Below are 22,428 nucleotides of genomic sequence, written 5' to 3'. Positions count from 1 at the left end.
CATAATGTTGATTCTTTGATTGTGGGTTATCAAGATCAACAGCAGGTTCAATTTCTATATCATTATCATTACTAGGTCGAGCATCATCATGAACATTATTATTAACATTATCACTGGTTTCAGGTTCCTTACCAGATTGTGTTTCAGCATCAGAAATAGAAATATCATTTGGATTCCCAGGTGTTTCAGCAATAGGATCACTAGAAGCATGCAAAGTCCTATCATTTTTCTTTTTCTTCTTTTAGACGAACTAGGTGCATCTATATTATTTATCTGAGAATCTTGCTCAATTCTTTTAGGATGGCCTTCAGGATACAAAGGTTCCTAAGTCATTCAACCACCTCTAGTCATAACTCTAACAGCATTATCATTATCCTTACTATTCAATTCATTGAGCAAATCATTTTGAGCTTTAAGTACTTGTTCTACTTGAGTGGTAACCATAGAAGCATGTTTACTAATAAGTTTAAGTTCACCTTTAACATTAGCCATATAATCACCCAAGTGTTCAAGCATATTTGAATTGTATTTCAATTGTCTACCAAAATAAGCATTAAAATCTTCTTGCTTAGCCATAAATTTATCAAACTCATCTAAGCATTGGCTAGCAAACTTAGTAAACAGGATTTCAGCTTTATCATATCTATAGAGAGAATTTACCTTTACTACCTGTCTCGGGTTATCAAGACCATACGTTTCTTCAATAGGTAATGGATTAAGATCATATGTTTTTTCAACATGCAGTAAATTAAGACCGTGTATTTCTTCAATAGGAGGTAAATTCTTAACATCTTCAGTTTTAATACCTTTTTCTTTCATAGATTTATTTGCCTCTTGCATATCTTCAGGACTGAGAAATAGAATACCCCTCTTTCTTCGGAGTTGGTTTAGGAATAGGCTCAGGAATTGGCTCCGCAGGTGTCCAATTATTTTAATTTGCCAACATATTATTCAATAGAATTTCAGCTTCATCCAGTGTTCTTTCCCTGAAAACAGAACCAACACAACTATCCAGGTAATCTCTGGAGGCATCGGTTAGTCCTTTATAAAAGATATCAAGTATTTCATTTTTCTTAAGAGGATGATCACGCAAAGCATTAAGTAATTGGAGAAGCCTCCCCCAAGCTTGTGGGACACTCTCTTCTTCAATTTGCGCAAAATTATATATATCCCTTAAAGTAGCTTGTTTCTTATGAGAAGGGAAATATTTAGCAGAGAAGTAATAAATCATGTCCTAGGGATTACGCACACAACCAGGATCAAGAGAATTAAACCATATCTTAGCATCACCCTTTAATGAGAATGGAAATATTTTAAGGATATAAAAGTAACGAGTCCTCTCATCTTTAGTGAACAGGGTGGCTATATCATTCAGTTTAGTAAGATGTGCCACAACAGTTTCAGATTCATAACCTGAAATGGATCGGATTCAACCAAAGTAATTATATCAGGATCAATAGTGAATTCATAATCCTTATCAGTAACACAGATAGGTGAAGTAGCAAAAGTAGGGTCAGGTTTCATTCTAGCATTTAGAGTTTTCTTATTCCATTTAGCTAATAACCTTTTGAGTTCATATCTATCTTTCGAAGCTAAAATAGCTAAAGAAGCTTCTTGATCAAAAACATAACCCTTAGGAATAACAAGTGATTCTTCATCATCACTTTCATCAGTATCATCAGATTCAATATTTTCAATCTCTCTAGCCCTAGCAAGTTGTTCATCAGGAAATTTACCAAGTGGCACAGTAGTATCGAGCATAGAAGTAGTTTCATCATAAGTATCATGCATAGCAGAAAGTGGCAACATCAATAACATGCGACATATCAGAACGAATAACAGAAGCAGTTTTAGGTGGAAGTTCCTTACCTCCCCTCGTAGTTGAGGGATAAATCTTGGTTCTTGGATCTTTCAAGTTCTTCATAATGATAAGCAGATATATATCCCAAGTGACTCAAAGAATAGAGCTATGCTCCCCAGCAACGGTGCCAGAAAATGGTCTTGATAACCCACAGATATAGGGGATTGCAACAGTTTTCGAGGGTAGAGTATTCAACCCAAATTTATTGATTCGACACAAGGGGAGCCAAAGAATATTCTCAAGTATTAGCAGCTGAGTTGTCAATTCCACCACACCTGGAAACTTAATATCTACAGCAAAGTGTTTAGTAGCAAGGTAATATGATAATAGTGGTAATGGTAGCAAAAGGTAACCGTAGTAAAAGTAATGTTTTTGGTATTTTGTAGTGATGATAGCAATAGAAATGGAAAAGTAAATAAGCGGAGAACAATATATGGAAAGCGCTTAGGCAATGGATCAGTGATGGAGAATTATGCCGGATGCGGTTCATCATGTAACAATCATAACCTAGGGTGACACAGAACTAGCTCCAGTTCATTGGTATAATGTAGGCATGTATTCCGAATATAGTCATACATGCTTATGGAAAAGAACTTGCATGACATCTTTTGTCCTACCCTCCCGTGGCAGCGGGGTCCTTACGGAAACTAAGGGATATTAAGGCCTCCTTTTAATAGAGAACCGGAACAAAGCATTAACACATAGGGATTATTGTCACTTCGGGGTTAACGGATCATAACACATAGTAGGTGACTATAGACTTGCAAGATAGGATCAAGAACTCTCATATATTGATGAAAACATAATAGGTTCAGATCTGAAATCATGGCACTCGAGCCCTAGTGACAAGCATTAAGCATAGAAAAGTCATAGCAACATCAATCTCAGAACATAGTGGATACTAGGGATTAAACCCTAACAAAACTAACTCGACTACATGATAGATCCCATCCAACCCATCACCGTCCAGCAAGCCTATGATGGAATTGCTCACGCACGGCGGTGAGCATCATGAAATTCGTGATGGAGGATGGTTGATGATGACGATGGCGACGGATTCCCCTCTCTGGAGCCCTGAACGGACTCCAGATCAGCCCTCTCGAGAGGTTTTAGGGCTTGGTGGCGGCTCCGTATCGTAAAACGCGATGAATTCTTCTCTCTGATTTTTTTTCTCCCCGAAACACAATATATGGAGTTGGAGTTGGAGTCGGAGAGGCAACAGGGGGCCCACGAGGTAGGGGGCACGCCCTAGGGGGCAGGCGCGCCCCCACCCTCGTGGACAGGTGGTGGGCCCCCTGGCCTTCATCTTTTACAGGTATTTTACATATTTTCTGAAAACTTGCTCCGTGAAGTTTCAGGTCATTCCGAGAATGTTTGTTTCTACACATAAATAACACCATGGTAATTCTGCTGAAAATAGCATCAGTCCGGGTTAGTTCCATTTAAATCATGCAAGTTAGAGTCCAAAACAAGGGCAAAAGTGTTTGTAAAAGTAGATACGACGGAGACGTATCAATCTCCCGCCAACATGCGGATTTCTGGCGCCGTTGCTGGGGAGATCTACGCCAAGTCAAGACATACCAAGTACCCATCACAAACTCTTATCCCTCGCATTACATTATTTGCCATTTGCCTCTCGTTTTCCTCTCCCCCACTTCACCCTTGCCATTTTATTTGCCTCTTTTCCGTTTGCCCTTCTCCCGTTCATCTCTTTTCGCTTGCCTCTTGTGTGATTGTTTGTTGGATTGATTGTTTGTCACGGTGGCTCAAGATAATACTAAATTATGTGATTTTTCTAATACCAACAACAATGATTTTATTAGCACTACGATTGCTCCTCTTACCGATGCTGAATCTTGTGAAATTAATACTGCTTTGCTGAATCTTGTCATGAAAGATCAATTTGCTGGCTTTCCTAGTGAAGATGTCGCTTCCCATCTAAACAACTTTGTTGATTTGTGTGATATGCGAAAGAAGAAAGATGTGGATAATGATATTGTTAAATTTAAGCTATTTCCATTTTCTCTTAGAGATCGTGCTAAAACTTGGTTCTCTTCTTTGCCTAAAAATAGTATTGATTCTTGGAATAAGTGCAAAGATGCTTTTATCTCTAAGTATTTTCCTCCCGCTAAGATCATCTCTCTTAGAAATGATATTATGAACTTTAAGCAACTTGATCATGAGCATGTTGCACATGCTTGGGAAAGGATGAAACTAATGAAACGTAATTACCCTACACATGGTTTGAATTTATGGATGATAATATAGAATTTTTATGCTGGATTGAATTTTGCTTCTAGAAATCTTTTAGATTCGGCCGCGGGAGGAAATTTTATGGAAATCACTTTAGGAGAAGCTACTAAAATCCTAGATAATATTATGGTTAATTATTCTCAATGGCACACCAAAAGATCTACTAATAAAAAAGTTCATGCGATAGAAGAGATTAATGTTTTGAGTGGAAAGATGGATGAACTTATGAAATTGTTTGCTAATAAGAGTGCTTCTTCTTATCCTAATGATATGCCTTTGTCCACTTTGATTGAGAATAATAATGAATCTATGGATGTGAATTTTGTTGGTAGGAACAATTTTGGAAACAACGCGTATAGAGGAAATTTCAATTCTAGGTCGTTTCCTAGTAATTCCTCTAATAATTATGGTAATTCCTACAACAACTCTTATGAAAATTTTAATAAGATGCCCTCTGATTTGAGACTAGCATTAAAGAATTTATGAATTCACAAAAGAAGTTCAATGCTTTGCTTGAATAAAAATTGCTTAAGATTGATGAGTTGGCTAGGAACGTGGATATAATTTCTCTTGATGTTGATTCTTTGAAACTTAGATCTATTCCACCTAAGCATGATATCAATGAGTCTCTCAAAGCCATGAGAATTTCCATTGATGAATGGAAAGAAAGAACCACTAGGATGCGTGTTAAGAAAGATTGCTTTGTGAAAGCGTGTTCTTCTAGTTTTCATGATAATAATGATGAAGATCTAAAAGTAATTGGTGTGTCTCCTTTTAAATATTTGTTTGCCAATATGAATCTTAATAAAGATGGGACTGGAGATGAGTCAACTTTAGTTAGAAGGCATCCCAATGATTCAGAGTTTTTAGATCTTGATACAAAATTGGTAAAAAGTAGGATTTAAGAGGTCAAAACTTTACATAGCAATGAACCCACTATTTTGGATTTCAAGGAATTTAATTATGATAATTGCTCTTTGATAGATTGTATTTCCTTGTTGCAATCCGTGCTAAATTCTCATTCTTATGATCAAAACAAAGCTTTTACTAAACACATAGTTGATGCTTCGATGCAATCCCATAAAGAAAAACTTGAACTAGAAGTTTCTATTCTTAGAAAACTTTATGATGAGTGGGAACCTACTATTCAAATTAATATTAAAAATCATGAATGCTATGATTTATGTGATTTGGGTGCTAGCGTTTCCACGATTCCAAAAATTTTGTGTGATGTGTTAGGTTTCCGCGAATTTGAGGATTGTTCTTTAAATTTGCATCTTGCATATTCCACCACTAAGAAACCTATGGGAAGGATCAATGATGTTCTTATTGTTGCAAATAGGAATTATGTGCCCGTAGATTTCATTGTTCTTGATATAGATTGCAATCCTACATGTCCTATTATTCTTGGTAGACCTTTCCTTAGAACGATTGGTGCAATTATTGACATGAAAGAAGGAAATATTATATTCCAATTTCCTTGAAGGAAAGGCATGGAACACTTTCCTAGAAAGAAAATTAAATTACCTTATGAATCTATTATGAGAGCCACATATGGATTGCATACCAAAGATGATAATACTAAGATCTATTCTTGTTTTTATGCCTAGCTAGGGGCGTTAAACGATAGTGCTTGTTGCGAGGCGACCCAATTTTATTTTCGTTCCTTGCTTTTGCTGTAACATCCCAAATTTTCAATTTGGAATGTTATACATAGGTCATTCATGCATATCATATTTTATTGCATTTTCGTTTCGCAATCCTCGAAATCCTAAGCAACTCAAGGACCCTCGGAGATAGTAGGGGATTTCCCGGTTTTCATATTTGATTTTTATCAGATAATGAAACGAGGATTTTTGATTTTAATAATTATTATCTCAGAAAAAATATTTCGTTTTAAAATAAATGAGAGGAGATAAAATGACTTCTCCAAAATAATTGAAATATTGGAGGAAAAATATTAAAATCATTTATTTGATTTTATTCTGATTTTATTTGCAATTAGAAAAATTGCACGTTTTCAAAATTGCATTTTAGGGTCAAGAAAATGTTCATCTCGTTCTAAATATTTTATTTAGACGGTGAAAATTTATTTTGGGATTTTTAGATTTTTATTTTTATTTTCTAGGATTTTATTTCTGTCGGCGAATTTTTTTTTAAAACTCCCCGTCCCGACTGGGCCGAAACCCAGCCAGGCCGCCGGCCCAGCCCCGCGAGCCGGCGCCTCCGCACGCGCGCGCGCCGCCTCCGCCGACTCGGACCGGAGTCCGAGCCGGACTCCGCCGTTCCTTGCCCCTTCCCCAAATCGCCGCCCCGCCCCTTTATATACGCGCCACCCCGACCCCCCACCACCACACCACCACCGCTGCCCGCAGCCGCCGCCGCCTGCGCCTACATCTGCCGCCGCCGCCCCCACTTGCCGCCGCCGCCGCCGAGCCTCGCCGCTCGCGAGGGGCCGCCCCGCCGCCCAAACCCCGCCTCGCCGGAGCCCCTCGCCGGAGGTACCCCGCCGGATCCGAGCCGCCGGTTTTTTTATAACCGTTCGGTTTTTTAGAAACCCTAGATTCGTTTTTTTTCGGATCACCAGTTTTTCTCGGTCCTTCTAATTTGCGGACGTTCGTCTGTATGTTCGTTCTAACGAACGGTTTTCGCCCGTTAGTTACAGCTAACGAACGCTCATTCACTAGTCTGTTCGTCAGTTTTCTTTTTATCGGATTTATCCGCGATTATTCTCGATCACGATTTCTGATCCGATCTTAGTTTCTGTTTATCTTTTCGCTCGTTAGTCGGAATCAGGCGATTCAAGCGCCTAGATCTTCGTCTCGAGACCCTCTTTCTATTTAATAAACTTAAACAAGATTTTGGTACTATAAAAATTTGACCTTAGTTCAGATTAGTAAACGGATCTTGTTTCTTTCGCCGTTTGAGTTTCGTTGCTCCGTTTGATTTGATTCTTTTTGCTAACCGGAGTTCTTTAGTTGAACTTTCTGGTCAACCTATCTTATTTGAGATTTACCCATGTTCCTTTGCTTGTTTCTTATGTATGTTATTGTTTGTTTGCGATAGAACATCCGGAGTGCGAAGCGTGCTACTACGAATCCCTAGGTTTTGCGATCGTCAGCAAGGCAAGTAACACATTGATCATACTCTTTTCATACCCAGTTTTTATGCATTAGTCCAATCCTCAAACATTGCATGATTAGGATGTTATTAACTTGTGGGTTGGGAAGTAGTTGTTGAGGTAGAACCTATTACCCTGTTACTATCAAACACTTGGGAGTTACTTCTGCGTGTTGCTTATTGCTATGCTATGCTCGTAGACGTGGTTTGGGTTTGAGTGAAATCCATGCCAGATGTGAGGTTATTAATTAATGGCTCAACATAAGGTGGAAACTTGAATACACTTCTGGGTGGATTGAGGCACCTGGGGAACCTAGTGTTATCTGTTTTTTTGGAAATCCCGGGGTACCCGTGTGATCTTCCTATGGACCACCACCTAGGCTCAAAGGGAACTGAGATGATTCATGCTAGAAACTTCCGTGTGCAGCCACAAGCTATTATGGGCTCTAGCATAGTTGAGTAAGTTACGTGAAGCTCTTGAAGAGGTGGATCAGCAGGTAGTGGGTTTTGTAGGTTTGGTATGGTCTACCCGGAGTAGAGAGTTAATGTTTCTGAAAGACTGTGTCTCGGTCATCCGTTTCTCAAACACCATGTAGTGCGAGATATCCAATGGAGGCGATCAAGTCTTGTGGGGAAAAGTGCGCAAACCTCTGTAGAGTGTACAATCTAATCATGGTTAGCCGTGTCCCCGGTTATGGACAATCTTGAGTATCTAGTACTTGGGTCATCACATGTATCTCATCACTTTTAATTAATATTGTTGGGTTGTTAATTACTTAAATTGGGATTGAGTTGGGGTTACCTTGTCAATATTTGTTCAACGACCATGATAGTTAAATTAAAATCTATTCCTTTGTTGTAGGGAAAAATTGGCTTTTCGCAAAAACTTTAACCGTAGAGCTTTCCACCAGCCAAATATGCATGTAGTGATAGCATTATTCTGTTCTTGCTCTACTGTGTTACATTGCCAGCATATTCCATGTGCTGACCCGTTCTCGGGCTGCAACATATTATGTTGCAGACTTTTCAGACGAGGAGTAAGGTTCGTTACATCGTTGCCATGCAGCTCAGCTATGCCGTTGGAGTTGATGGACTCACTTATCTTCCAAGCCTTCCGCTGTTATTGCATTAGATGGCCTTAAGCCATATTATTGTAATAAGTTCTCTTTTGAGACATTCGATGTAATAAGTGTGTTATTGCTACTCTGCTATAAATCCTTCGAGTACTGTGTGTGTCAGCATTACTGATCCAGGGATGACACTGAAGCACAGAGACTTGACTGTTTGAGGTCAGGTCACTACAAGATGGTATCAGAGTACACGCTGAGTGTAGGACACGACCACTAAGTTAAACCATAGGTCACACTTCTCTTCTCATTTCTGACTCCTCTCCAATTTCTACTCTTTAGGATGGCGGCTGCAAGGAACAAGTTTGCACAACCGGATGAAGACACACCTTTTGGATGCCACCTGAAGGAAGTCACTAGGTACTTGAACATTGGAATACCAAGATTCACCGGGACGTACAATGCCACCTTACCAGAGGAGGAGCGCTGGATGATTCAAGTACAAGTTCCAGGAAGGACCTTCATGCTAGTCACTAAACCTATAGAGTTTTCCTTCGATGCACCAACCTGGAGTTCAGGAAAGAGTATGGCAGCTCACATCACCATGGGACGCATTGGAGAAGTCTACAACCGGGAACTCAAGGACACTATCTACCAGATATGTGGGCGCCGAGACGAGCAATGGGAAGTAATCAGCACCAAGAAGGATAGATCTATTGCAGCTTTCATCCAGGAGTTAAACCAGCACATTCGACGTCAGGAGAACCAGATGTGCGCAGACATGATGGACTTGAAGAAGGCGAAGACTAGGATCATCGAGCTGGAGGAAGAACTCAAGTTTACACACGATGGATATGAGGAGGAAATCAAGGCACTACTAGAGAAGAATGATGACCTAGTTAAGAAGATCAGAGTATTCATGGGAGGACCAGCACCGGGAGTAGAAGACGACAATTCCACTTACCCGGACAACTACATCATCATCGACGACACCGACTCTGATCCTAGTGAGGATGACTTTGAAGACAAAGCTGGAGCTGACATCATGGAGTCTTCCACCGATCAAAATTTCTAGATGACCACCATATATTAGTAGTATTCCCCCATGTATTTAGTAGTAGTTGAGCACTTTTGCGATAGTTCTAGACTACTTGTATGCCCTTGCTTGATTGGTTGAGTGAAATGATTGTGTTTGTCTCATGTGCATATGGGTAGTGCTTTCTCATTAGACCCCTTTTCTATTCTGATCTCTTCCATCTAAACCCATCAGATGGCTCCGAGACGTGACCCCAGTTTTGCTTTCCCACCGGAGCTCACTCAGTTGATCTAGCAGCAGAATACTTTGATGCAATTACTAGTTCAGAACCAGGGCAACAACAACAACAACAATCCGCCACCGGTGGACAACCTAGCCCGCTTTCTAAGGTTACAACCGCCGGTGTTTTCCAGTAGCACCGAGCCTATAGTTGCAGATGATTGGCTCCGCAGGATTGGAAGGGAGTTAACCACTGCAGGATGCACTAATGCTGAGAAGGTGCGTTTTGCCGCACATCAGTTGAATGGACCAGCAGCATCATGGTGGGAGAATTACACTGTCACCTACCCCATAGCCACGGTGACATGGGACCAATTTCAGCAAGCTTTCCGCACAGCTCATGTCTCAACTTGAGCTATGTAGATGAAGAAGCGGGAGTTCCGCAACTTACGCCAGGGGAACCGTACTGTGGCTCAGTACGTGGATGAGTTTAGCAAGTTATCTCGCTGTGACCCTGATGATGTGGCCACAAATGCAGCGAAGCAAGAGAAGTTTATGGAAGGGCTGAATGATGAGATGAGCATGCAGCTGATGGTAGCAACCTTCAACAACTACCAGGAGTTGGTAGATAAGGCTCTTATGATTGAAAGGAAGCAGCAGCAGATTGAGAGCCGTAAGAGGAAGTACGGACAAGGGAAGTATAACTCAGGAGCTCAGCAGAAACCTTGCCTAACCCCGAACTCGGGAGGACTTGTTCATAACCATGGAGGTCACAACCACACTAGAGGAGGATCGCATAACCACAATGGTGCTAAGAATGGAAATGGGAACGGAGCTAACAACAACCAGAACCGCTCCAACCCAGCCACACCCGCCAAAAGAGACCTAAGTCAAGTTACTTGTTTTAAGTGCGGGAAGACAGGGCACTATGCCAATGATTGCCCTGAAGGAAGGAATGGAAACGGAAATGGGAGCGCTAGAAAGAAGCCTAATCCATTCAACAAAGGACAAGTGAACCACGTTAACATGGAGGAGGTTGAAGAGCAGCCGGACGCGGTAATAGGTAAGTTTTTAGTTAAGTCATTTACCGCTCTTGTTCTTTTCGATACTGGTGCATCGCATTCATACATATCAAGGGGATTCATGGATAAGTTTAAACTACCAACCCAAACCCTTAGGACCCCTCTCCTAGTGAGTTCACCTGGAGCAGAGTACATGGCTAGCCGATGGTGCGACCAGATACCCCTAACCATTGGTACACATGTTTTTCCATCCAACCTAATTATCTTCGAGTCACAAGGATTGGATGTGATATTAGGTATGGACTGGATGTCCAAGTATGGAGGAAGCATTGACTGTGCTAGTAAGTCGATTTATCTCACCACCCCAGAGGGAAAAAAGGATTAAGTATGTATCCAGGCATGTGCCTAGGAGGAGTCAAGTGAATGCCCTCAGGGAGTTGTTCAGGAGGAAGTGCCTGTGGTGAAGGAGTTTCCGGATGTTTTTCCAGAGGAGCTGCCAGGCATGCCACCGGATAGAGACATTGAGTTTTTGATAGAGCTATTGCCAGGTACAGGGCCAATATCCAAGAAACCCTATCGGATGCCCGCAAATGATCTAGAGGAAATTAAGAAACATATTAAGGAGTTATTAGAGAAAGGTTACATTCGAAGAAGATCGTCACCTTGGGGAACCCCAGTACTTTTGGTGGAGAAGAAGGATAAATCCCTAAGGATGGTTGTTGATTATCGGGCTTTGAATGAAGTGACGATCAAGAATAAGTACCCACTCCCGATGATCAATGATCTGTTTGATCGGCTACAAGGAGCTAAAATGTTTTCAAAGATTGATTTACGATCGGGATACCATCAGTTGAAATTCGAGAGAAGGATATACCAAAGACAGCGTTCACCACGCGGTATGGATTATACGAGTATACGGTCATGTCGTTTGGACTGACTAACGCCCCTGCCTATTTCATGAGCATGATGAATAAGGTGTTCATGGAGTATTTGGACAAGTTTTTTGTGGTGTTTATAGATGATATTATGGTATACTCGAAGAATGAAGAGGAGCACAAGGAGCATTTGTGATTAGTTCTCGAGAAACTCAGGGAACACCAGTTGTATGCTAAGTTCAGCAAATGCGAATTTTGGTTGAAGTAAGTCGGATTCCTTGGACATGTTATATCAGGAGAAGGTATAGCAGTAGACCCTAGCAAGGTTCAGTCAGTCACTAAATGGTTGGCCCCCACTTCAGTTGGCGAGATCCGCAGTTTCCTTGGACTCGTGGGATACTACCGGAGGTTCATTGAGAATTTTTCCAAGATTGCAAAGCCAATGACTGAACTATTGAAGAAGGATACTAAGTTCAAATGGACAGATGATTGCGAGGCAAGTTTCCAGGAGTTGAAGAAACGTTTGACTACAGCCCCAGTGTTAACACTACCAGATACACATAAGGAGTTCCAAGTGTATTGCGACGCCTCTCGCTTAGGACTTGGATGTGTGCTTATGCAGGACGGAAGAGTTGTTTCGTATGCCTCACGACAACTAAAACCTCATGAGTTGAACTATGCCACGCATGATTTGGAGTTAGCAGCCGTAGTGCATGCATTGAAGACTTGGAGACATTACCTTATTGGAAACCGTTGTGATGTGTACACGAATCATAAGAGTTCGAAATACATTTTCACACAGAAGGAGCTGAACCTTAGACAGAGGAGATGGTTGGAGCTTATAAAGGATTACGACATGAAGCTCCACTATCATTCCGGAAAGGCCAATGTCGTAGCAGACGCTTTGAGCCGGAAGAGTTATGCCAATATCCTTGAAAGTAAGGGATTGCCGAAGGAGTTAGCAGAGGATATCATGGAACTTCGATTGGAGATTGTTCCAAGAGGTTTCGTGACAACAATGGAGGTTCAGTCTACATTGTTGGGCAAGATTCGAGAAGCTCAGAAGGATGACAAAGAGATTGCCGAGATAAAGGAGAAGATGAGCAAAGGAAAGGCCAAAGGTTTTCGTGAGGATGAGCATGATACCTTATGGTTTGAGGACCGAGTTTATATACCCAATAACCCAGAAATCAGGAAGCTAATACTTCAGGAGGCTCATGACTCACCATACTCGATACACCCCAGAAACACCAAGATGTATTTGGATTTGAAGGAACGTTTCTGGTGGACTGGTATGAAGAAGGATATTGCCGAGTATGTAGCCGTATGTGATGTTTGCCAAAGAGTAAAGGCAGAGCATCAGAAGCCAGTAGGACTGTTACAGCCTATGCCGATACCCGAATGGAAGTGGGATAAACTTGGCATGGATTTTATCACCGGATTGCCCAGAACCAAAGCAGGATATGATTCTATATGGGTAGTAGTTGATCGCTTGACCAAAGTGGCTCACTTTATCCGAGTGAAAACCACGTATACAAGCGCGAAGTTGGCCAAGATATATATGTCCAGGATTGTATGTCTGCATGGAGTTCCGAGGACCATCGTATCAGATAGAGGAACCCAGTTTACTTCAAAGTTTTGGCATCAGTTACACCAAACTTTGGGCACAAGGTTGGAGTTCAGTACCGCATTTCACCCGCAGACGGATGGATAGACTAAGAGAGTCAATCTAATTCTGGAGGACATGTTGAGAGCCTGTGCACTAGATTATGGATCTAGCTGGGATGACAATTTGCCTTACGTAGAGTTTTCATACAACAATAGCTACCAAGCCAGTTTGAAGATGGCACTGTTTGAAGCCCTGTATGGACGCAGGTGCAGAATGCCGTTGATGTGGGATGAGGTAGGAGACCGGCAGTTGTTTGGACCAGACTTGATCAAGGAGTCTGAGGAGAAGGTTAAACAAATTCATGATAGACTGAAGATTGCTCAATCCAGGCAGAAGAGTTACGCAGACTCGAAACGCAAGGAGGTAACCTATGAAATTGGAGACAGAGCATATCTGTGAGTATCACCCTTGAGGGGAGTGAAATGTTTTGGAGTTAAGGGAAAGTTAGCCCCGAGATTTGTAGGACCGTATCGTGTTTTGGAACGGATGGGAGAAGTTGCCTACAAGTTGGAATTACCTGAGGGATTGTCAGGAGTTTACAATGTGTTCCACGTTTCACAATGGAAGAAGTGTCATGCTGAGATGGCCGATATACCGTTAAGAGATACAATACCCTTGGAGGCGATTCAATTGGACAGTGATTTGACTTATGAGGAGAAGCCAGTTCAGATTCTTGAGTTTGCCAGCCGAGTCACCCGCAGCAAGGTTATCAAGTTTTGCAAAGTTCAGTGGAGCCACCATACCGAGGATGAAGCCACCTGGGAACGAGAGGATGATCTACTCAAAGACCACCCGCACCTATTTTCTAGCCAACCCGAATCTCGAGGGCAAGATTCATATTAAGGGGGGTAGGTTTGTAACATCCCAAATTTTCAATTTGGCATGTTATACATAGGTCGTTCATGCATATCATATTTTATTGCATTTCGTTTCGCAATCCTTGAAATCCTAAGCAACTCAAGGACCCTCGGAGAGAATTGGGGATTTCCTGGTTTTCATATTTGATTTTTATCACATAATGAAACGAGGATTTTTTATTTTAATAATTTTTCTCATCGAAAAAATATTTCGTTTTAAAATAAATGAGAGGATATAAAATGACTTCTCCAAAATAATTGAAATATTGGAGGAAAAATATTAAAATCATTTATTTCATTTTATTTGGATTTTATTTGCAATTAGAAAAATTGCACGTTTTCAAAATTGCATTTTAGGGCCAAGAAAATGTTCATCTCGTTCTAAATATTTTATTTAGACGGTGCAAATTTATTTTGGCATTTTTAGATTTTTATTTTTATTTTCTAGGATTTTATTTCTATCGGCAAAATTATTTAAAAAAAACTCCCCGTGCCCGATTGGGCCGAAACCCAGCCAGGCCGCCGGCCCAGCCACGCGAGCCACCGCCTCCGCGCGCGCGCGCCGCCGCCGCCGCTGACTCAGACCGGAGTCCGAGCCGGACTCCGCCTCCGCCGCGCCTTGCCCCTTCCCCAAGTCGCCGCCCCGCCCCCTTTATATACGCGCCACCCCGACCCCCACCACCACACCACCACCGCCGCCCCGAGCAGCAGCCGCCGCCGCCCCCACTTGCCGCCGCCGCCACCGAGCCTCGCCGCTCGCGAGCCGCCGCCCCGTCACCCAAACCCCGCCTTGCCGGAGGTACCGCGCCGGATCCGAGCCGCCGGTTTTTTTATAACCGTTCAGTTTTTTAGAAACCCTAGATTCGTTTTTTTGGATCACCGGTTTTTCTCGGTCCTTCTAATTTGCGGACGTTCGTCCGTACGTTCGTTCTAACGAACGGTTTTCGCCCGTTAGTTACAGCTAATGAACGCTCGTTCGTTAGTCTGTTTGTCAATTTTCTTTTTATCGGATTTATCCGTGATTATTCTCGATCGTGATTTCTGATCTGATCTTCGTGTCCGTTTATCTTTTCGCTCGTTAGTCGAAATCAGGCGATTCAAGCACCTAGATCTTTGTCTTGAGACCCTCTTTCTGTTTAATCAACTTAAACAAGATTTTGGTACTGTAAAAATTTGACCTTAGTTCAGATTAGTAAACGGATCTTGTTTCTTTCGCCGTTTCAGTTTCGTTGCTCCGTTTGATTTGATTATTTTTGCTAACCGGAGTTCTTAAGTTGAACTTTCTGGTCAACCACTCTTATTTGAGATTTACCCGTGTTCCCTTGCTTGTTGCTTATGTATGTTATTGTTTGTTTGCGATAGAACACCCGGAGTGCGAAGCGTGCTACTACGAATCCCTAGGTTTTGCGGATTGTCAGCAAGGCAATTAACACATTGATCATACTCTTTTCATACCCAGTTTTTATGCATTAGTTCCAATCCTCAAACATTGCATGATTAGGATGTCATTAACTTGTGGGTTGGGAAGTAGTAGTTGAGGTAGAACCTATTACCCTGTTACTATCAAACCCTTGGGAGTTACTTCTGCGCGTTGCTTATTGCTATGCTATGCTCGTAGACATGGTTTGGGTTTGAGTGAAATCCATGACAAATATGATGTTATTAATTAATGGTTCAACTTAAGGTGGCAACTTGAATACACTTCTGGGTGGATTGAGGCACCTGGGGAACCCAATGTTGTCTGTATTTTTGCAAATCCCAGGGTACCCGTGTGATCTTCCTATGGACCGCCACCCAGGCTCAAAGGGAACTGAGATGATTCATGCTAGAAACTTCCGTGTGCAGCCACAAGCTATTATGGGCTCTAGCATAGTTGAGTAAGTTACATGAAGCTCTTGAAGAGGTGGATCAGCAGGTAGTGGGTTTTGTAGGATTGGTATGGTCTACCTGGAGTAGAGAGTTAATGTTTCTGAAAGACTGTGTCTCGGTCATCCGTTTCTCAAACACCATGTAGTGCGAGAAATCCAACGGAGGCGATCGAGTTTTGAGGGGAAAAGTGCGCAAACCTCTGCAGAGTGTACAATCTAATCATGGTTAGCAGTGTCCCCGGTTATGGACAATCTTGAGTGTCTAGTACTTGGGTTATCACATGTATCTCATCACTTTTAATTAACATTGTTGGGTTGTCAATTACTTTAATTGGATTGAGTTGGGGTTACCTTGTCAATATTTGTTTAACCACCATGATAGTTAAATTAAAATCTATTCCTTTGTTGTAGGAAAAAATTGGCTTTTCACAAAAACTTTAACCGCAGAGCTTTCCACCAGCCATATATGCATGTAGTGATAGCATTATTCTGTTCTTGCTCTAATGTGTTAAATTGCCAGCATATTCCATGTGCTGACCCGTTCTCGTGCTGCAACGTATTATGTTGCAGACTTTTCAGACGAGGAGTAAGGTTCATTAGGTCATTGCCGTGCAGCTCAGCTATGCCGTTGGAGTTGATGGACTCACTTATCTTCCAAGCCTTCCGCTGTTATCGTGTTAGATGGCCTTAAGCCATATTATTGTAATAAGTTCTCTTTTGAGACATTCGATGTAATAAGTATGTGATTGCTACTCTGCTATAAATCCTTCGAGTACTGTGTGTGTCAGCATTACCGATCCAGGGATGACACTGAAGCACAGAGACTTGACTGTTTGAGGTCAGGTTGCTACATTTCTGTTCCTGTTTAGTAATAAATAAATCATCTACCCTCTGTTATGATTATGTTTTTTATTTTTTTAATTATTGTTTGTGCCAAGTAAAGCATTTAGGATCTTCTTGGATGATTGTTATTTGATCTTGCTGAAAAAAAGAAAAAGTATGCGCTCACAAGAATAATTTTAATTTTCTACCATGGAGCGAGAAAATACTAATTCCAACTGCAGTAGATCAATATACAAATTATTTAGGATGTCCTAATTTCTCATGATTTTTGGAGTTACATAAGTATTCGAAACCTACAGATTACTATAGATTGTTATGTTTTTGAAAGATTCTATTTTTCGTGTGTTGTTTGCTTATTTTGATGAATCTATGGCTAGTATCAGGGGGTATGAACCATATAGAAGTTGGAATATAGTAGGTTTAACACCAATATAAATAAAGAATGAGCTCATTAATGTACATTAAAGTGGTGGTGTGTTTTCTTATACTAACAGAGCTCATGAGATTTTCTGTTGAGTTTTGTGTTGTGAAGTTTTCAAGTTTTTGGGTAAAGATTTGATGGATTTCAGAACAAGGAGTGGGAAGATCCTAAGCTTGGGGATGCCCAAGGCATCCCAAGGTAAAATTCAAGGATAACCAAAAGCCTAAGCTTGCGGATGCCCTGGAAGGCATCCCCTCTTTCGTATTCATCTATCGGTAACTTTACTTGAGGCTATATTTTTATTCACCACATGATATGTGTTTTGCTTGGAGCGTTTGATTGTTTGCTTTTTAGTTTACCACAATCATCCTTGCTGTACACACCTTTTGGGAGAGACACACATGAATCAGAATTTATTAGAATACTCTATGAGCTTCCCTTATATCTTTTGAGCTAGATAATTTTGCTCTAGTGCTTCACTTTTAGAGCACGGTGTCGGTTTTATTTTATAGAAATTATTGATCTCTCATGCTTCACTTATATTATTTTGAGAGTCTTTTAGAACAGCATGAAAATTTGTTTCAGTTATGAAATCAGTCCTAATATGATAGACATCCGGGATGGGTATAATAAAAACTTTCATATTGAGTGCACTAAATGTTATGAGAAGTTTGGTTATTGATAGTTGTTTTGAGATATAAAGGTGATAATATTAAAGATGTGCTAGTTGAGTAATTATGGAATTGAGAAATACTTGTGTTGAAGTTGGCAAGTCCTGTAGCATGCACATATGGTAAACGTTGTGTGACAAATTTGAAGCATGGGGTGTTCTTTGATTGATTTCCTTATGAGTGGTGGTCGAGGACGAGCGATGGTCTTTTCCTACCAATATATCCCCCTAGGAGCTTGCGCGTAGTGCTTGTATTTGATGACTTATAGATTTTTACAATAAGTATATGAGTTCTTTATGAGTAATGTTGAGTCCATGGATTATACGCACTCTCACCCTTCCATCATTGCTAGCCTCTTCGGTACCGTGCATTGCCCTTTCTCACCTCGAGAGTTGGTGCAAACTTCGCCGGTGCATCCAAACCCCGTGATATGATACGCTCTATCACACATAAGCCTCCTTATATCTTACTCAAAACAGCCACCACACCTACCTATTATGGCAATTTCCATAGCCATTCCGAGACATATTGTCATGCAACTTTCCACCGTTGTGTTTATTATGACGCGCTCCATCATTGTCACATTGCCTTGCATGATCATGTAGTTGACATAATATTTGTGGCAAAGCCACCTTCATAATTCTTTCATACATGTCACTCTTGATTCATTATCCTGGTACACCGTCGGAGGCATTCGCATAGAGTCATATTTTGTTCTAAGTATCGAGTTGTAATTCTTGAGTTGTAAAGTAAATAAAAGTGTGATGATTTTCATTATTAGAGCATTGTCCCATGTGAGGAAAGTTCTTAGAAAAAAAGGAAGAAAAAAAGAGAAAAAAAGAGAAAGGCCATAAAAAAGATCCTTTTTCCACACATGTGCTTCAAAGTAGCACCATGATCTTCATGATTGAGAGTCTCTTATATTGTCACTTTCATATACTAGTGGGAATTTTTAATTATAGAACTTGGCTTGTATATTCCAACAATGGGCTTCCTCTAATGCCCTAGGTCTTCGTGAGCAAGCAAGTTGGATGCACACCCACTTAGTTAATTTTGTTGAGCTTTCATATATTCATAGCTCTAGTGCATCCGTTGCATGGAAATCCCTACTCCTTGCATTGACATCAATTGATGGGCATCTCCATAGCCCGTTGATTAGCCATGTCAATGTGAGAGTTTCTCCTTTTTTGTCTTCTCACACAACCTCCATCGTCATATTCTATTCCACCCATAGTGCTATATCCATGGCTCGCGCTCATATATTGCGTGAAAGTTGAAAGAGTTTGAAAAGACTAAAGTATGAAACAATTACTTGGCTTGTCATCGGGGTTGTGCATGATGGGAGCATTTTGTGTAACGAAAATGAAGCATGGCCAAACTATATGACTTTGTAGGGATAAGCTTTCTTTGGCTATGTTATTTCGATAAGACATGATTGCTTGGTTAGCATTGCTTGAAGTATTATTATTTTTATGTCAATATTAAACTTCTGTCTAGAATCTTTCGGATCTAAACATTCATGCCGCAATAAAAATAATACATTGAAAATTATGTTAGGTAGCATTCCACATAAAAAATTCTATTTTTATCATTTACCTACTTGAGGGCGAGTAGGAATTAAGCTTGGGGATGCTTGATACGTCTCCAACGTATCTATAATTTTTGATTGTTCCGTGCTATTATATTATTTGTTTTGGATGTTTATGGGCTTTATTATACACTTTTATATTATTTTTGGGACTAACCTATTAACCGAAAGCCCAGTGCAAATTGCTGTTTTTTTTGCCTATTTTAGTGTTTCATAGAAAAGGAATATCAAACGGAATCCAAACGGAATGAAACCTCTGCGAGGATCTTTTTTCGAACAAACGCAATCTAGGAGACTTGGAGTGGACGTCAAGGAAGCAACGAGGCGACCACGAGGTAGGAGGGCGTGCCCAGGGGGCAGGCGCGCCCCCACCCTCGTGGGCCCCTTGCAACTCCACCGATCTACTTCTTTCGCCTATATATATACTCTCATCCCTAAAAACATCCAGGGGAGCCACAAAACCACTTTTCCACCGCCGCAACCTTCTGTACCCGTGAGATCCCATCTGGGGACCTTTTCGGGCGATCTGCCGGAGGGGGATTCGATCATGGAGGGCTTCTACATCAACACCACAGCATCTCCGATGATGTGTGAGTAGTTTACCATAGACCTCTGGGTCCATAGTTATTAGCTTGATGGCTTCTTCTCTCTTTGGATCTCAATACAAAGTTCTCCTCGATGTTCTTGGAGATCTATTCGATGTAATTCTTTTTGCGGTGTGTTTGCCGAGATCCGATGAATTGTGGGTTTATGATTAAGATTATCTATGAACAATATTTGATTCTTCTCTGAATTCTTATATGCATGATTTGATAGCTTTGCAAGTCTCTTCGAATTATCAGTTTGGTTTGGCCTACTAGATTGATCTTTCTTGCAATGGGAGAAGTGCTTAGCTTTGGGTTCAATCTTGCGGTGTCCTTTCCCAGTGACAGCAGGGGCAGAAAGGCACGTATTGTATTGTATTGTATTATATTGTTGCCATCGAGGATAAAAAGATGGGGCTTATATCATATAGCTTGAGTTTATCCCTCTACATCATGTCATCTTGCCTAATGCGTTACTCTGTTCTTATGAACTTAATACTCTAGATGCATGCTGGATAGCGGTCAATGTGTGGAGTAATTGTAGTAGATGCAAAATCGTTTCGGTCTAGTTGACACGGACGTGATGCCTATGTTCATGAGCGTGCCTAGATATCATCATAACTATGCACTTTTCTATCAATTGCTCGGCAGTATTTTGTTCACCCACAGTAATATATGCTATCTTGATAGAAGCCACTAGTGAAACCTATGGCCCCCGGGTCTACTTTACATCATATTATTTTCCCGTCAGCTAGCTATTTCTGTCACCGTTTACTTTGCAATCTTTACTTTTCAATCTATACAACAAAAATACCAAAAATATTTATCATATTATCTCTATCAGATCTCACTTTCGTAAGTGACCGTGAAGGGATTGACAACCCCATTATCGCGTTGGTTGTGAGGTTTTTGTTTGTTTGTGCAGGTACTAGGTGACTTGCGTGTAGTCTCCTACTGGATTGTTACCTTGGTTCTAAAAAAATGAGGGAAATACTTACGTGTAACATCCCAAATTTCCAATTTGGAATGTTTTACAATTATTAGCTAAGCATCTATGCATGTTGTTTGAAATTGAGTGACATTTGAATTTTAGAGGCATTGGAGTTTCATTTGAATTTGAATTTGATTTGGCAATTGAAATTTACTTCAAATATCCCTGACAAATACTTGATCAAAAGTATGAGAGGAGCTAACATGACACTCCAAAATGTCAGAAGAAAATTTTGCCAAAAGGTTTGAATTCAAATTCAAATTTTATTTGGAATTTGCATAAAATGTTTTTTTAGTTTCTGTTTTGCCTCTGAAAAATGTGCATGTTTTAGGATTCATTTTTCTAATTTTATTAATATATATGTCCTATAATTCTCTCTTTGTGGTAATTAAAAAAATAGGAAAACCCTGTCGCACCACGCGCCAGGCCAGCAGCCCAGCCAGCGACCGAGCCGGCCTGCCCCACCGCCCGACGCCGGAACCCTCTCCCCTCGGTCGACCGCTCGCCACCTCCTCTCTCCCTCTCACTGACCAGCGGGGCCTGCTCCTTTCTTTCCCCTCCTCCACGCCTTGCCAAGCCGGAGCACAACCGGAGCACGCCCGTCGCCGCGATCTTCCAGGGATCATGCTCCGAAGCCTTCCCCTCGCGCAAGTTTATGTCCTATAAATACCTACGCCCTTCCTCTCCCGAACCCCCTAAAACCCTAGCCCAAAACCGACCACAGCTCGCGCCCTCGCCGATCGCATCTCGCCGCCGCCACCTCGGTTCGCCGCCGCTACCGACCCCGGTGAGAATTCCCCTTACCTCTAAGCACCTTGACCCGAACCCCCTCTTCATTCCACACCTCTTTGACATCCTCTCATTGCCCAGGAATCCCGAAGCCGTCACCCCCGAGCTCGACCGTCGCTCGCCGGAGCTTCAGCTCACCAGGAAGCAGTCGCCCCGACCTCCGACCATCTCCGTCGTTGCCGAGCTCCAACAAGGCCACCCCCCGACCTCCCCTAGCTCCACCGCATCCGCTCGACGTCTTCGCCACCTTCGCCGACCGCCGAAGACCCCGCCCCGCTCGACGCCGACCGCCGCCACCCTCTATCGCTGTCGACCACCGCCGCAGTAAGCTTCCACCTCCCCTCGCCGTCTGATCTGAAACCTAGGGTCTAGATTAGATCCCGAAGGGGTATGGTTTTATTTCATATAGATCGGTTTTAGTTTCGGTTTAGATTGGTTTATTTGTTTGCGGTTTATATAGACCGGCCGAGCGGTTTATTTTGTTTAGCCCGTACTCTTTTAGCCAATAAGATGCCTAAGCGCAGTTTAGTTTAGAGCGCTCACTGTTCGGCCCATTAGCGCGTTAGTTTTTTTGTTTTTTCGTTTTTGTTCTAAAACAAAATAGTTCCAATCTTGAAAAATCTATATCTTTTAGGATATTTGATATTTTTAGTTGATTCTTCTTTTGCTAATTTGCAAATTTCCTATAATTTCG

The sequence above is a fragment of the Triticum aestivum genome, chromosome 3A (genome assembly GCF_018294505.1).
Source record: "Triticum aestivum cultivar Chinese Spring chromosome 3A, IWGSC CS RefSeq v2.1, whole genome shotgun sequence".
Taxonomy (NCBI): domain Eukaryota; kingdom Viridiplantae; phylum Streptophyta; class Magnoliopsida; order Poales; family Poaceae; genus Triticum; species Triticum aestivum.
The sequence above is the reverse complement of the archived record's forward strand: the minus strand, read 5'-3'. Positions refer to the sequence as shown.